We start from the raw sequence: 14,333 nt of genomic DNA on the forward strand, positions 1-14,333 counted from the left end.
ATAAATTTAATGCAACTATTTTTCTCCATCTATCTATCTATCAACCTATTTATCTGTATATGTATCTATCTATCTATCTCAATGAAACGGAGCAGCAGAGAGCGTATATTTAGTTCGGAAGTTCCCCATATTTTTTTCGAGAAATTACTGGATGCACAAACAGGGGAACATTACCATCCGTTTCAATAATGTGTGCTTCACCAAGGGCCGTGGACGAGCGAGGAATGACCTGTACCTAACATGAAGTATGTGATGTGTGTGTGTGTGTGTGTGTGTGTGTGTGTGTGTGTGTGTGTGTGTGTGTGTTTATTCGCTCCCCTTACCTGGCAATGTGATTATCCAGGTGGCTGTCCATTAGCCTTGGGTCGCACGATGCATGGTTGATTGAAAAAAAGTTCATGTGACTGCATTTGTGTTAGAGCAGGCATCATCTTCCTCTCTCTCTCTCTCTCTCTCTCTCTCTCTCTCTCTCTCTCTCTCTCTCTCTCTCTCTCTCTCTCTCTCTCTCTCTCTCTCTCTCTCTCTCTCTTAATTACAGTAGTATCCATCTTATTGATCTCTTTCTTACGCTAATTATCACCTTTGCTCTCCTCCTCCTCCTCCTCCTCCTCCTCCCTGTCCCTCCTCCTCTTTTTCGCTCTCTTCAGCCATATCGTTCATTTTTCTTCTCCCTTTCTCTCTCTTACTTACCTATGCTTCTCTCCCTCCTTCTCCTCCTTCTCGTCCCTCCTCTTCCTCCATCTCCTCCTTCTCGCCCCTCCTCTTCCTCTTCCTCCTTCTATTCAGTCATAGCGTTTATTTTTTCATCTCCTTTTCTCTTTCTTACCTACATTTCCCTCCCTATTTCTAACCTTCCTTCCTCCCCATTCTTTCCTCCTTTCTAAGCATCCCCTACTTCCCTCCCCCCCCCTCTTTGCTTTGACGGGGGGGCTTGGAGGGGGCAGATGAGTGGGGGGGCAGCCTTCCCTCTCCCTCCCTGTGCTGTTTGGCGAGCCGAGTAGCGCGAGGACCGGGCCGAGTAGCTCCGCCAACCTAGCCTGCCCCAGTGATCGGAGAGACGCCGGGGGAGGTGGACGAGTCGCGCTCTCTCCCTACTCCCTGTAGTGAATCGCCTTTTTTTTTAGTTCCCTCGTAACGAAACGGGCGGGCGGAACAGCCGGGCCCTTCCCCTACGTGTGGACTGTGGTCTCCTGCAGCGGCGGGCGTGTGGTGGAAGGAGGTGAGAGAAATTGAGAAGTGGTGGCGGTGGTGGTGGAGGTGGAGGCGGTGTTGATGCTGGTTGTGGTGATTGGTGTTGGTGGTGATGATGAGGTGATGGAAGGAGGTGAGTGTGAGGGAGAAGTGGTGGTGGTGGTAGTGGTGGTGATGATACTGGTGGTGGTGGTGGTGGTGGTGGTGTTACAGGATGGAGCGCGGCGAGAAATATATCAACTGCTTCACTTTAAGGTGCTGGCTGGCCGAACTACTGCTACGTATTCCTACCTACCTTTCCTACCTACCTACCTACGTACCTACTTACCTGGGTGTGAGGTTTGAAGGCAGTGGTGGTGGTGGTAAGATGCTGTAGTGGTGGTGGTGATGGTGGTGGTGGTGGTGATTTGGTGTTGATTTTGGCCAGTAGCATCACCATCACCGTCGCAATTCTCTTCACCACCACCATCACCGGCATCATCACCAGCATCACCACCACCGCTACCGCCGCCGCCGGCTCCACCACCACCACCAAAGTCTATAGAAAAGGAAGAAGCGAGAGGCTATTGAGAAAAGATTTTGGCGTGATTGAACAGTATTTTATCTCTCTCCCTCTCTCTCTCTCTCCCGTGTGTGTGTGTGTGTGTGTGTGTGTGTGTGTGTGTGTGTGTGTGTGTGTGTGTCCCTTTCACCTCATCTTCGCCCCAGTGTACTTTAACAAACAAAAATAATAGTGACTTGCGGGAGTATAAGGAAAGTAAGTGACGCAATGTTTTTTTTTTATTCGACTCCGATTTCCCTTTCTCTTCCTGTCTTATGCAGCATCTTAGGTTATGATAGTTTTCCCTTTTTTCTTGTAACTTTCCTCTCATTTCCTTTACATCAATATCCTTTCCTTCACTTTCTTAGCCTTGCTTCCACCATTCCTTTCCCTTCTGTACCCTTAATTCGATTCTCTTCCCTTCCTTTCCTCTGCCTTTCCTTTCCCATCCGTTACTTTACCTCGATTCCCTTTCCTTCCTTCCCTCTCCTCTTTCTTTTACTTCTTTTCCTCTGTTCTCTTCTTTAACCTTGAACTCATTCCCTTCTCTTCCTATCATTTATCTTCCCATACTATGCCTTGCTGGTTTATTTCTTTCCTTCTCTTCCCATTAGCATATTTTCTCTTCGCTTCCTTTTCCAGCGCCTCCTTTATCCTCCTGCCCCTTCCGTTGGTGTCTACATTTTTCGTCCTCCTTCCTTCTCTATCTCTTCCCTCACCCATGTCTTTCCCATTCCTTCAAAACCCTTCCCTTTAATTCATTGATCCTCTGTAAGCTTTCCCTTTCCTTCCCTTCAACTACGCCCTTTCCTTCTCTTCCCTTTCCTCCTTTTCCTTTCGTCTTCTCTTCACTTCTCTGTCATGCCCTGCTTTCCCTTTCCTTCAGTTTCCTTCCCTTTAATTATTGATCATCTGTAGCCTTCCTTCCCTTCCTTTCCCTTCAACTGTTCCGTTTCCCTTCGCGCTCCTCTTTCCTTCCCTTCCCTTCCCTTCGCTTCCTTATTATGCTTCCCATCCCATCACCTTCCCCCTTCTGTAATGCATCGATTTATCTTTTCACTTCATCCACTTTAGAATAGCGACACACTCACACACACACACACACACACACACACACACACACACACACACACACACACATACAGATATCCAGGCAGATGCAGATGACTCAACCCGGTAACTACCATTTCAACACACACACACACACACACACACACACACGCAGCAACCTTCAGCTCAATACTACTGACTCTCTTCTTTGAACAGACGTAGATGCACTGACAAAGACAGACACACCCTACACAGTCACACAGACAGGCAGAAAACATTATTATTATTATTATTATTATTATTATTATTATTATTATTATTATTATTATTATTATTATTATTATTATTATTATTATTATTATTATTATTATTATTATTATTATTATTATTATTATTATTATTATTATTACTACTACTACTACTACTACTACTACTACTACTACTACTACTACTACTACTACTACTACTACTACTACTACTACTACTACTACAACTACTACTACTATTGTGCTATTGTAACACGAATTATTTTATATCGTAGAAAAAATGTTCAACTGATTTCACTATCTTACAACTTTTCTTTATCAGTAGTCGGTGTGTGTGTGTGTGTGTGTGTGTGTGTGTGTGTGTGTGTGTGTGTGTACTCAGTCATCTGGAGGAGAACTAGTGGGCTGAATCGTTTCCCCTTCTCCTCTTTAAGATTCCCTCCTCTTCCTCCTCCTCCTCTTCCTCCTCCTCTATAAGTGATGGGGTGGACGGCGGCGTGAGTGTGGAGTAGAAGAGGATGCTGTGTGGATGTTGGTGATGCTGGTTGAAGAGTAGATAGAGTAGATGCATTGTTACTGATAGATGAGTGTGCTTGTGAGTATAAGTAGACAAGTAGGTAGGTAGGGAGTGAGGGAAGAAGATTGGTAGATAGGTAGGATATAAGGGAGGGAGGGAGGGAGAGAGGGAGAAACGAAGGGTGGGATGAAGGGAGTTAGTAAGTGGTGGAGGAAGATAGAGATGGAGAAAGGGAGGCTGGAAAAGGGATAAGTGATGCTTGATATACTGTTTTTCTTGTTCTTTATTAACATCAAAGGGAGATAGGGAGGGATGGACGAAGATAAAGGAAGTGCAGGATGTAGATAGAGGAAGATAGAGAGGAAGAAATGGAAGGTGGAAGGGAGATAACTGATGCTTGACATATTGTTTTCTTATTCTCTATCCCCATCGACATCAAACGACAATGCATAAAACTTAATATAAATAACAAACGAGAGTCATCCATTACCCAAATCTGTCAAACCAACTTCGACAGACGAACCAATTTTCACCTAACAAGCTAACACCTGGCGCGTCACACTTTCACGGTACAGGTGTTGCTAATTAATGATGGTGGTGATGGTGAGGTGGTGATGAATGTGAATGGCGATGTAGATGGGCAGTAAGTGATAGTGGTAGTGGTGGTGGTGGTGGTGGTAGGTGATAAAAATGATGATCAATGTTGATGATTTTGGTGATGAATGGTGATGGGAGTAGGTGATGATCGTGTTGTTGATGGTGGTGGATGTAGGTGATAATAGTGATGGATGAGGGTGAGTGATGACGTGTCGCGAGAGTTTAATGTGGAGTACGATAAGAGGATGCTGGGTGGATGATGGTGGACGTTGGATAGGTGGAGAGAATGTGGAGTGGAGAAGAAAAATGTGCGGATGCTGGATGTTGGGAAGATGACGAGGATGCAGTGGATGTGAAGAGAAGAATGTGTTGATGTTGTATGGATGATGGTAGTGTTGGATGTTGTATAAATGGAGTGAAGAGAAGAACGTGTGGATGTTGTGTGGGTGATTGTAGTGCTGGATGCTGGATGGATGGAGTGGATGCAATGGACGTGAAGTGAAAAGAAAATTAGTATGTGCGTTTATGTTAATAGACGTGAGAGTGCTTTTGTTTTTAAGTAGATAAGTAGGTAAGTTGGTAAGTAGGTAGGTAGGCAGGTAGGTAGTAAGGGAGGGGGGAGTGGTAGTTAGGTAGGAAAGGAGGGAAGGAGGGTGGAAGGTAGCTATGTAGTGTGTGTGTGTGTGTGTGTGTGTGTGTGTGTGTGTGTGTGTGTGTGTTCAATCTTCAGTACACACATTTCACTGAGAACAAAACTATAGGTATTTTTTCTTCGCTTTTTCACGTGTTTTCCTTTATTCTTTTTTTTTTTTTTTTTTTTTGAGAGAGAGAGAGAGAGAGAGAGAGACGCACAAACGAACACGGTAACGGAACAACTTGGAGATACGGAGGAAATCTATTCTTTTGTAGTTCAATCTATATCGTATTTGACATTTCACTTTTTTCCCCATTCATGTTTTTATTACAATTTTCACATTTCACATATTTACCCGGGATTTTGATTTTCTTTTGTATTAATGTATGGTCAGTCAGTGTCCCTTCCCTTTATCTCCAGTTACGGTTTCATGGATTCCTGATGTATATTATTGCCTCATCTTTGCCCGTCCTTCATTGCATATACCACGTTGTTTTGTATTCCTTCATAATGAGGAGATTTGGTGGTTAATTTAGTATCAGTTTTGTGTGTGCGGAAGTTCCTTGATTATCAGTACTTTACTCTTCGTTGTATTGCTTGGCTCAGTGCGGGACCTTCAGAGCAGCAGTGGTAATGTTTTCTTCTTCTCCAGTTCGTTTCCTCTTGTTTTTCCTTCTCTATATTTTTTTTCGTTTTCCTGCTCCTATTATTCTTCATTTTCTAATATTTTTACTTTTTTCTCCTCCTCCTCCTCCTCCTCCTCCTCCTCCTCCTCCACTCCAGTTATTCCTCCTCCTCCTCCTCCACTCCAGTTATTCCTCTTCCTCCTCCTCCTCCACTCCTGTTATTCCTCTTCCTTCTCCTCCTCCACTCCTGTTATTCCTCTTCCTTCTCCTCCTCCTCCTCCTCTTCTCGCACTTACCGGTTCCTCTGTCCATAGATACGTCTTTATCATCAGGTAGAGTGACCAAAAATGACTCTGCTGCCCTCTGTATGTGTTGCTCTCTTATACTTTTAATGATTCAAATATTACTGAACGTCACTTTATTTTCTCACTCATTACTATTTTTTGTATTGCTTGACTCTTAAGTTTGTCTGGCCCTATTTATACTGGTTATCTATGTTTTATTTTGTTGTTTTTTTAGACTTAATTTTTCTGCGTTTTCTGAGTTATATTTTTTGGGGAGTTGGTTGTAGACTTTATATTGCATTGTATTTTCTTCTCTGCCGGCTACTTAAACCTATTACATGCTATTATATTTTCAATTACTCATAATAGTAGTAATCACTGTCAAAATAATAATAATAATGATGATAATGATAATAATAATAGTAATAATGATAACGTAAATAAAATAATCTCTGAAAGTCTCCCCTTCAATATTTTTTTTCTTTTGATCGTCCCTTCCTGTGCTACGTTTTCTTTTTCCTCCGTTTGTGGTTATTGGATCCTATTTTTAATCATACTACATTTATTTATTTTTATCTTTTTTTATCTATTTTCGTAATGATGGACAAGTAAATAGTGTAAAGTTATATTCTTCTCTAATTGATCAGTGTTTCGTAACTTTATTTTTCTGAAGGAAGATTAATAATTTTCTCCACCTATTCATTCTCTCTCTCTCTCTCTCTCTCTCTCTCTCTCTCTCTCTCTCTCTCTCTCGGTATTCAATTATCCCGTTTTCTCCATGGACAAACAGGAAAACGGGGGACAACTGAGCTAATCTATTTTAATCAGCCGCCACTTGTATTCGCTATTGATTTATCCTTTTGCTGATTCGCTCCTTTTCAAATGGTAGCGTCTTTTAAATGATGATCTTTCTATTAAATTTATTTCATTTACTCATATATTTTCGTCTACTTGTCCATATAATTCGTTTTGAAGTCGAGTAGCGAGCTTTTTTTTTTTATTATTGTTTCCTTTAATTGTGCCCTTGTGCTGTCTCCTTTGCTGAAAAAAGAAAATTTGAATTCTTTGCAAGCGCACAATTCTAAATGCTTATGCTGTTGTTTTTGTTTTATTTTAGCTAGATACTTATTTATTTACCTATTTCAAAACCACGAATAGTTTTTTTTTTTTTTTTAGGGGTTCTTTATATATCAAATTTTCAATCCTACTCGAACCTGATTTCTGAACACAATAATTCGCTTCTGATCGTCATTTTTTTTAGCTCTCGTTTTTGTCATCTTCATCCCTAAGGAACATTTATCGTAAGACATCTGAGTTATACGCGTACGAAGTCATCATTAATCTCTCTCTCTCTCTCTCTCTCTCTCTCTCTCCTGAATACACACACTTATCTCGGTAACGTAAGGCGGGCTGATTATAGAGGTGGCTTGCAATTTAGATCATTACGTCCTTATGATCGAAGGGTGATTTTGTGGATTGGTATTCTGGCGGCTTTGGCCTATACGGTTGGAATAATAGGTTCTCTCTCTCTCTCTCTCTCTCTCTCTCTCTCTCTCTCTCTCTCTCTCTCTCTCTCTCTCTCTCTCTCTCTCTCTCTCTCTCTCTCTCTCTCTCTCTCTCTCTCTCTCTCCCTCTCCTTCCGTTCCTTATCAGATCCTTGTTTTCCTCCTCTTCGTCACTCCTCGCCCGTTTTATGTTCCCATTTTTCACCCTTATCTGGGTCTATATATTCTCCTCTTCTTCCCCTTCCTTCTCCTCCTCCTCCTTCCTCTCTCCTACTCCTTTTCCTTCCTTTACTTCTTTCCTCCTTCTATTTCAGCTCATTTACTATTAATTTATTTTCTTTCTTTTTTTTTCTTTTCTTTTTTTCTTCTTGTTCTACTTCATCTACTATTTATATTATTGACTAAGCTCCCTCCTCCTCTTTATCTTCCTTTTTCTCTTACAAATCGTCTATCATTTCGTACTCTTCCACCTGACATCATCTTCCTTTTCCCCCCTACTTCTCTATATCTTGATCCACCGCTTCCACCCTATCACCTCCTCCTCCTCTTCCGTACTTCTCTTCACACTTCTCCTCCTCCTTCTCCTCTTCCTCCTCCTCCTCTTCAGGTAAGCAGGTAGCAGACAGTCGTTCATCAGCAGGTAATCTTTAATCAGTCACAGGTGTGCCAATCCAGGGCGCCTTTAAGCAGTGCGCACCTGGGAGAGAGAGAGAGAGAGAGAGAGAGAGAGAGAGAGAAGGAGGGGGGAGAGAGGGTCTGAATGATTCCATGTCTAATTGTTTTCGACTCGTCCTCCTCCTCCTCTTCCTCCTCCTCCATCTATTGTATTGCCTTCCTAGTTTTCGATTAACGCCACTTCGGGCTTAATTTGTAAATGTATTGATTCTCTCTCTCTCTCTCTCTCTCTCTCTCTCTCTCTCCGTTATTTTCTTCTCTTTAGTACAAATCCAATCAAGAGCGACCACTGAGCCCCTTGTTCGCCGGTGTGTGCGTGCGTGCGTGCGTGCGTGCGAGAGAGAGAGAGAGAGAGAGAGAGAGAGAGAGAGAGAGAGAGAGTCATTATTATTGTTATTTTTTATTGCTTTTTATTTTTTCTCCTTTTTTCTCTGCATGTCATCATTTATTTATTCTTTTTTATTGTTGCCACTAATCTTACTCTTTTTCTTTTCACTTTCAATATAAAAGTTTCAGTCAGTTTACGATCCATTTTTCTCATGTTCATTTAGTTTCTCATTTGGTGCTTTTTCGTCGGTTTATTTCAATTTTCAAACTTGTATTTCAGGAGCAGTAAGTAACGGGCTTTTTTTTTTTTCGTTGTTTTCATTTTTTTAACGCCCTTGAACTGTCTCCTTTGCTGTAAAAAAAAATTACAAATGCCAAAACGATCGACTGTTCCGAAAATCCCATTGAATGTTATTTACTTGCTACATGAATAAGCTGAACGTTCCCTCACATACACCGTGCAAATATGTTTTAATCTGTTCCGCCCGTCACTGAAGGTTCTGATGAGTAAATGAAATCAATGTATGTTCCATGCTCTTTCACGTATCCAAATTTCGTTATCATCTGTGTCCTCCTCCTCCTCCTCCTCCTCCTCCTCCTCCTTCATATCTTCCTATTTTATTAACATCATTTTCTTGATTTATTTTCGCATTCACACGCTTCCGCACATAATTCTCTCTCTCTCTCTCTCTCTCTCTCTCTCTCTCTCTCTCTCTCTCTCTCTCTCTCTCTCTCTCTCTCTCTCTCTCTCTCTCTCTCTCTCTCTCTCTCTCTCTTTGTCCGGTTCTCGTAATTTAAGACTGACCTCTTTCATTTTCCTTAAGCCTATCTTAAGTATAATTCTCCTCCTCCTCCGCCTTCTCCTCCTCTTCCTCCTCCTCCTCCTCCTCCATCATTCTTCGTCAACACACATTGAAGAAGAAGCCTAATTTTCCTGCTGATTTCCTTCCTGCGTGAATGAGAGGCACTGGAGAAGGAGGAGGCGGAGGAGTAGGAGGAGGAGGAGGAGGAGGAAAGAAGATGAGAGGAGAGGAAGAGAAGTTTGGAGGAGGAGGAGGTAGGAGAGAAGTAGGAAGAGTAGGAGGAAGAAAGAGGACCAGGAAAATTAGTTGGGGAGGATGAAAAGGAGGAAAGCAAGGAGCAGGAGGAAGAGGAGGAGGAAGAGCAGAAGAACAAGGAAGAGGTAGAAGAAAATGGGAAGTGTAAGGAGGAAGACGATTAGAAAATGGAAGTTAATGGCAAAAAAAAACATAGAAGAGGAGGAGAAGGAGTAAATGATTGAAGAAAGTAAGGGGAATGAAAAGGAAGATGAATAGAAATAATAAAGTTGAGGAAAAGAAAAGGACGAAGAGAGAGAGAGAGGGAGAACAAGGATAAACAGGAGAAGGAGGAGGGGAATTAGGAAGAAGAAGAGTGTTTGTGTGGAAGGGTTGAGGGCCACGCGTTATTATTGGAGAAGAAGAAGAGGGGAGAGGAGAGGAGTTGAGATAAACGCTGTCGGGTTCCAAGAAAGAGGGATGATGGGAACGATAGAGAGGAAGGAAAGGGTCGCAGTGGTGGTGGTGGTGGAAGAAGGGAAGTTGTGGATTAAACAGGAAGTGGAGAACGGTGGTGATTGTTTATGTAAAAGTGGAAGGAAGGGAACAAAAGAAAAGTGGGGGATTGGTAAATTAGGAAATGGTGGAAGAGAAGAAAGGAGGGAGACAAAGGAGGAGGACGTAGAGAAGAGAAAAAGAATAGGAGATAAAATGAAAAAGATGGAAGGCGATCAAGATTGTAGGAGGAGGAGGAAAGTAATAATGAAAGAGAGAGCGATGAAAGGAAGAACAGGCCATGAAAGAAAGTGGGTCGAGAAAAAAAAAGAGGAGAAAAAGAGAGCTATAGGCCGTAAAGGAAAAGATGAAGGGGAAGAGGGGAGGGGGAGAAAAAGAAAAGAAAGATGGGCAGGAGATTAAGACAAAAAGAGGAAGAGGAGGAGAAGCAGGAGTATATAATATGAAGAAGAAAATAAAGCACGAATGTAAGAGGAAGTAGAACCAGAAATGTATATGAAAGAAAATGAGGAAGAGGCGGAGGCGAGAGAAAAAAAGAAGAAAGGAATGCATAGAGAGGAGGTGGTGACGGGGATGGTGATAATAGTGTGGGGGGGGGAGGAGGTGGAGGGTGGTGGTGGAAGTCTCTCTCATCCAGGAATTTTGTTTGTTTTCTCCATCCGCCGCTGACGTTGCTTCCTTGTTTTGGGTAAATTATTTTCTCTCTCTCTCTCTCTCTCTCTCTCTCTCTCTCTCTCTCTCTCTCTCTCTCTCTCTCCACCCTTATCTTCCTCCTCCTCCTCCTCCTCCTCCTCGTCTCACATTAACGCAATTTTCTCCATTTCTTTCCTTCTTTTCTCACCAGCACGTTCTTGCAATTTCTCCAAATCAACCATTCCGCTCCCACACGCTCTCTCTCTCTCTCTCTCTCTCTCTCTCTCTCTCTCTCTCTCTCTCTCTCTCTCTCCCCCCCCCCCCCCCCCCATTCATGTCATTAGCCTAAATCACGCGCGAGTAATGACCAACAAAATCAATCTTGCTCACGTGATGGAATTGAAAAGACGTTAAGCTGCACACATACGTACATATATACACACATACCACATATATACATACACATACATGGTTACATTCATACATATATTCCTCGGAAGATACAATAAGTGAATTACGGATCTGACGAGAAAAATATATGTACGAACTAGTTATAAGATTTTAGTTATGGAAGGAAGGAAAAAGAGAGGAAAAGAACTGTTAGAAGATAGACTTTTGGATATTAATAGTTGGAAGGAAATAGAAGAGATGGTAGTGAGAGTCAGAAGGAAATAGACGGCGCGGACATGACATAGACAGAAGGAATAGAAAACATACCTTAATTGTGAAACGTGAAAAAATAGAACAACAAAAAATAAATACACAGCCATAAAAAATAACAAGGAAAATAAGAAAAGTACCACTACAGAAATTACATAGACAGTAAGACGAGCATAACATATTTAAACTGTGAAGTGGAGAAAAGAAGAACACCAAAATTATACATAGCCAGAGAACAAAACAAAGCAAATAAGAAAAATTATAATACGAAAATGGCAAGGTCAGCAGAGTGAGAATTAACATGTTTGAACTATAAAATGGGGTAACATAGAACACGAAAAAAAGTACATAACTCGAAACAAAATCACCAAAGAAAATAATGAAAGAAATGGACCTGACATGGCAAGGACAGTAGTAGGAGAGTAACTTGTCAACTATGAAATGAAAAATAGTACAGAGCCAGAAAAAAAACCGCAAAGGAAATAAGAAAAACAAGTAAAATAAGGAGATAAAGAAGGAAAAGGATCGTCAGTAAATGTATTCAACTTATCTGAACTGTGAAATGGGGACAGTAGGACAAAAGGAAATAGTACAGAGCCCCCAAAAAAACACAGAGCAAGGAGATAATAAGGAAAACAAGTAAAATAAGGAGATAAAAAAAGGAACGTCAGTAAATGTAATCAACTTATCTGAACTGTGAAATGGGGACAGTAGGACAAAAGGAAATGGTACGAAGCCCAGAAAAAACACAGACCAAGGAGATAATAAGGAAAACAAGTAAAATAAGGAAATAAAAAAGAAAAAGGAACGCCAGTAAATGTAATCAACTTATCTGAACTGTGAAATGGGGACAGTAGGACAAAAGGAAATGGTACGAAGCCCAGAAAAAAAAACAGACCAAGGAGATAGAGAAGGTAATGGTAGGGAAGATGGAAATAGTTCGGAGATGGGGAAGGTTATCTGGGTGGAAAAGGCTTGTTCGTGCTGTGAAATGGGGATGCTTTGTATGGATGGGAGAGTGGAATGGTGCGTGAGGGAGTGGAAGTGGTTCGTTGTGGATGGTATAGGGAAGAAGAAGGGTAAGTAGAAGAATAGAAGAAGAAGTTGGAATAAGAGAGAGGTGTTGACTGTAGAGGAAAGAAAAGGGGAAGAAATAAGCATAGGGAAGAAGGGTAGAGGAAAGGAAGAGGATAGAAATTGGAATGAAAAGAAGGATAGATATGGGAGGAAAAAAAGACGGAAGTTGGAGTACGAAAGAAGAGGGATAGAGGAAAAGAAGATGCAAATTGGAATAAGAGAAAAGAAGAAGGGTAGATATGGGAGGAAAAGGACGGAGATAGAAGAGGGGTAGAGAAACAGTAGATGGAAGAAGTTGGAATAGGAAAGAAAGAGTGGATCGGCATGGAAGGGAAGATGAAAGAAGATGGAATAGGTACAAGAGGGTTAGAAAGGAGGATGAAAGGGGAAAAGTTGGACTAGAAAAGAAGAGGCGAAGAGGAAAGGAAGAGAAGTTGAAATTGGAATGAAGATCGGTGGATGGGAGAGGAATAAAGAGGGAAGAATTTGGAATGGGAAAAAAGAGAGGGATAGATAAGAGAAGTATGAAAGAGGGAAATTGAAATACGAAAAAAGAGGCGTTAATGAATGGAAGAGAATCGATATTGTAATAGAAAGAAGATGGATAGATAAGAGGAGAAACGAGAATAGAAGCTGAAATAGGAAATGAGAGGGATGGAGAAGAAGAGAGAAGTTAAAATAGGAAAAAGAAGAATAGAGAGGAGGGAAATGGAAAGGGAAAGAAAATGGAATAAGAAATAAGAGAAGTAGGGCAAGAGAAAGGGAAGTAGATAGAACAGGAAATGAAGAGTGAAGAGGGTTGGGAATAGGAAAGAAGAAGGGTAGAAGAAAGGATTAGGGAAGTTGAAATAGGGAAGAATAGGGGTAGATAGAAGATTACAATAAGGAAAACATGAAATAGGAAAAAGGGGTAAAGGGAAGAAAGAGGGAAGTTGAAATATGAAAAAAAGAGGGAAAAATAGGAGAGGAAGACGGAAGAAATTGAAAAACGAAAGAAGAGGGGCAGAGGAACGGAAGAGGGAAGAAGTTGAAATTGGAAAGAAAAGGGATGGATAGGAGAGGAATGGATGCGGCAATACGTTGGAATCCGGAAAAAAATGAGGCATAGAAGGAAGGAGGAGGAGGGGATGAAACAAGAAAAAGTAGATAACAGAATGGAGGAAGAGAGAAAAAGTTGAAAGAGGAGAGGAGAAGGGGCGTAAAGGAAAGGAAGAGTAATGTGGGAATTGGAAAATGACGGGTAGTTAGGAGAAGAAAGGAAGGAGGAAATAGGGGAGTGTGCTGAGGAGAATATAAAGAAGGGCGAGTTTGTCAAGTGTGTGTGTTGATATCTTGTGTATTGTTAGGCTGTCATGTGTTGTTCGGTGGAGAGGTAAAAGTGTAGGTATATATGTGTGTTATATTATATGAGTACTACTTTTTTACGGTAAAGGAAGCAACTCAAAGGCAAAAAAATGATAATGAGAAAGAAAAGCTAGCTAATCACTGCCCCTATAAAAATGAGTTTAGAAGAGTGGGCAAAAGAGAGGTCAATTTCGGGAGGAGAGGTGTCTTGATATTCTCCTATTAAAAGAGTTCAAGTCGTAGGCAGGAGAACATACAGATGAAGGCAGATTGTTCCAGAGTTTGTCAGTGTAAAGATGAGAGAATGAAGATGCTGGTTGACTCTTGCATAAGGGATCTGGACAGTATAGGGATGAGCTAGAGTAGAAAGTCGAGTACTGCGTGGTCGAGGGAAGGGGGAAGGCACCCAACACCTAAATGCCTCTTCCTTTACATTCTATTTGCATTTTATGGTTACGAGGAAAGAGTTTAATTGATGTAGACAAAAGAAAGGAAATGTAAGTGTGTGTGTCTTGGGCTCTCTAATATGGTCTTGCATTGTCAAATAATACGGACTGAGTGATACAAAGGAGAAAAATACATTGTTTGTCTCTCTGGTTTGCAGTTTGTGATTTTAGTTTTATTTTCACTGACGTGTTTTTGTGTTGTTGTTATCTAGGTTACACACACACACAAACACACAAACACACACACACACACACACACATCCTCCAAGGTTGCTCTTCGTCGTTTTCATATCCTCCTCCTCCTCCTCCTCCTCCTCCTCCTCCTCCGTCTTTATCCCAACACCTCTCAAACCCGAGGGAAGAGAAGAACAAGAGCAACAGAGAGAGAGAGAGAGAGAGAGAGAGAA

General features: G+C 41.5%; 1 protein-coding gene across 9 annotated transcripts in view; it reads left to right on the forward strand.

The window, feature by feature from the left end:
- Positions 1-1,035: 1,035 nt before the first annotated feature.
- LOC126982620 (cubilin-like) overlaps positions 1,036-14,333 on the forward strand; it is a 182,142-nt gene continuing 168,844 nt past the window's right edge. For 8 of the 9 annotated variants that reach the window (XM_050834816.1, XM_050834814.1, XM_050834823.1 and 5 more), the window contains exon 1: positions 1,036-1,219. The gene's annotated coding sequence lies outside the window, so the exon portion shown is untranslated. Of the gene's footprint in view, positions 1,325-14,333 lie in introns of all 9 variants that reach the window. The other variant, XM_050834815.1, reaches the window with a different exon arrangement.

The sequence above is a fragment of the Eriocheir sinensis genome, chromosome 51 (genome assembly GCF_024679095.1).
Source record: "Eriocheir sinensis breed Jianghai 21 chromosome 51, ASM2467909v1, whole genome shotgun sequence".
Taxonomy (NCBI): Eukaryota; Metazoa; Arthropoda; class Malacostraca; order Decapoda; family Varunidae; genus Eriocheir; species Eriocheir sinensis.